This window comes from Parus major, chromosome 7, assembly GCF_001522545.3.
Source record: "Parus major isolate Abel chromosome 7, Parus_major1.1, whole genome shotgun sequence".
NCBI lineage: Eukaryota > Metazoa > Chordata > Aves > Passeriformes > Paridae > Parus > Parus major.
The window spans coordinates 36,199,458-36,202,570 of NC_031776.1; positions in this window are offsets into that span (position 1 = coordinate 36,199,458).

Below are 3,113 nucleotides of genomic sequence, written 5' to 3' on the forward strand. Positions count from 1 at the left end.
GGACCCAAGGTTATTCCATGGGATCACCCCGTGGATGCAGCTCCTGCACTGGGAGGGACCCGAGGAGCCCCAGACCCCCAGGCAGGGCTGCTGGGGCTGCAGAGCTGGGAACTCTTTTACACAACCCCAGGATCACCAAGGTTGGGAAAACCCTCCAGGATCAGAGTCCAACCTGTGCCCAACCCTCCCTCGGCACCCAGTGCCACACCCAGCCCATGAATACAAAACTGGGAATTTCATCTCCTAAGGCAGCTTTTGCTCCATCTCTTTTGCTTTTCAAGAAGTTTCCTGCAGCCCCCAGCGCTCACAGGTGTGAGATATGTGCGTGTGGAAGAGGAGCACGTGCTGGGATCCAGCATTTCTGACAGGAAAACAACATTTCACACTCATTTTAATTTCCATTCTTGACACACAGACTTATCACCAAACTCACCCCAAACAAACCTCCCCAAACAAACCCTCCCCACAGGCTGAGCAGAGCACATTTCATCCCGAAAACACCTAAACAGCCCCAAAAACCAGGACAGAAATCACATATTTGCTTTAAAACTTTCACTGCAACTCCCACACACAAAGTTTAATGCAAACAGGCACATTTTGACAAGTGTTTTTAACTTAAAATCATAAATACTGATAGGTTTTAATGAATTAGCAATTGACATCATCTATAAATGCATAAATAAGATGGTACAGAGCTCCCCAGCCCAGATTTATATTTGCTCCACTTCAACAAGAATTAAGAGAACAGAATGAGCTCCCTTCAGCTGCATGAAAACCAGAGTTTGAAAGACACAAAGTGGCAAAGGGGAAACAATTCAAGGAATGCTCTGATCAAATTTCATGGAGAAAAAAGTTGCTGAAGAGAATCTTGGTTTTCCTTTGCTATAATAAATAGCTTTATAAAATGTTTTGGCTAAATGACTTTAATAGCCATGTGTGAGTGCAGGCACAGGAGTGCTCCAGCTGGGAGCTGCCAGCCCTCCCAAGGCTTGGGATTCATTTGATTTGATTAATTTTATACATTCTAAAACGCAATTTTCTTGCAGTCTCAGCACTAGCCAGGTCCTGGCTGTGTTTCTTTCAGGAAGATGACAAAGTCTGGAGAGGGATGGAAGCAAAGCTGACCCCGCTGTGGTGATTTCTGAGGACACCCGAGGATGTTCCACAAGAGCCAGGACACGGAACAGCCCTGGGCAGAGCCAGTTCCTACCCAGGGACTGCAGGGCAGGGCTGGAATGGCAGCTCCAGAGAGCCTCAGAGCGGCTCCTCCAGCCTGAGGATGCTGAAACTTCCATGGACACTGGATCTGGACACTGGGGTGTCCCTGTCCTCAGTCACACACCCCAATCCCACTCCTCGTCACCCCCAGCCTGAGCTGCGTTTATTTTTTAACCTCTCCACAGAATGTGGATTCTCTTGGCCCCCTCCCCAGTTAGACAAGGAAAACACTGAGCTGGAGATGTCCAAGGAAGGATTCTCAGCCTTCCAGGTAAAGCAGCATTTCCTGGCTTCATCCAGTCTCAGCCAACATTTACAAACAGGAAAAGCTTAAAAACCCCACCCAGCTCTGTTCTTACCCAAAATCTGGCTCAGAAGGTTCAGGGTGGTAAAGTGACTCCACTGTGGATAAAGCTACAACAGAAAAATTCATTGGTAAGGCCCTCTTAAGGCAAGGAGAGAATTCCTGCTCATGATTCTCACACATGAAATAAAAAGATACAGTGGCAGCCCCTTATAATTCACCATTTTTGGCCATTTAATGCATTCACTACAACAATACCTTCAAGTCACATCTGGATTTATAACCAGGCCACATCTGGACTATCACATGAGTGCAAAGACATTTTCCTTCCTCGGTGCCACTCCTGGTGATGGAATCATCCCTGCCCTGCCCGGGGGTGCAGCACTCCAGGGCTGCTCAGCACTTTCCTCTCAATTAGCTGGAAACGACTTTTCAGACCTAATTAATCTGACAGTGACAAACTTTGTGTCCCAGCAGCCAGCGAGGAAGGAACTGCTGCCACCAGGAGCTTTCCAAGGCCAAGGATTCCTGGATTGAGTTGTTTTAAACAGTCCCCTGACAGGAATTCCAGCCAACCACCCTGCCACAAGGACAAATTCAGAATTTCCTGTCCCAAAGCAAACTCACTGATGCCTGATAAATGGAGAAGTGCTGGGAATGGCAGGGATAGGAGAAGTGTAACCAATTTATCACAAATCCTGTTAAAATTTGGGTGTAGGGAGGGAAAAACCCACTCATTTCCACACACTGGGAGGCTTTCATAGATATGTATCTCTATTTTAAGGGAATGGGAATCGTAGCATAGGAAATAAAGCTGATTATGGAATTAGTTTTAGGCACTTGAGCTGCAGAGATGTGGAAGGTGCTCGTCAGGTGCATTTACCACTCACACACCTACACAACTCTCAGCAGAGCAGCTACTCAGCCTCCCAGAAACAAAAAAAAATATTAAAAAATGAAGCTTTTCACATTCCTCAAGTTTATTTTCCACCTCTCCTCACAATTAAAGACCTGTATAATTCCCAGATGCCAGAAGCAGCACAATCCAGAGATCATTTACCAAACTGATGCTCTTCTAAACCAAAAGAAACATTTAAAGTATCAATTATTGAAATACGACCTTATTTTTTTTTTTGCTACTAAAATGCCATTTTGCAGCATTACTTCAACAACCGTTTTTAAGGCCCCTCCCTTTTCCTAAGAATGAATTTCATGGAGAACAAAGGCAAAGCTTGAGCTTCAGCTGGAAGCCAAGGCAGCAGAACCCCGAGGCTGAAAGAACAGCATCACACCCCAAGGTCATGGCTCAGGGTAGAACAATCCCTGCCCAACAATTCCCGAGTGGGAGCAAAGTTCCCTGGCTTTTCCATGGACAGAGCTGGGAGAAAAATGAGAATTCCCCTGCAGGGAAAAGAAAAAAGCTGTCAACAAGGAGCACTTAAACAAAACACAAAGGGGTCGAGAGATCTAAAGTTTGGCTGTTCTGCTCGGTGATTAAATTGAAAACATTTCTAAGTTCACACACGTGCACTTCAAAGCACCAGCACAGCAAATATTCCAGGTGAGAGCTTGGAGATGATCACAGAGTCTG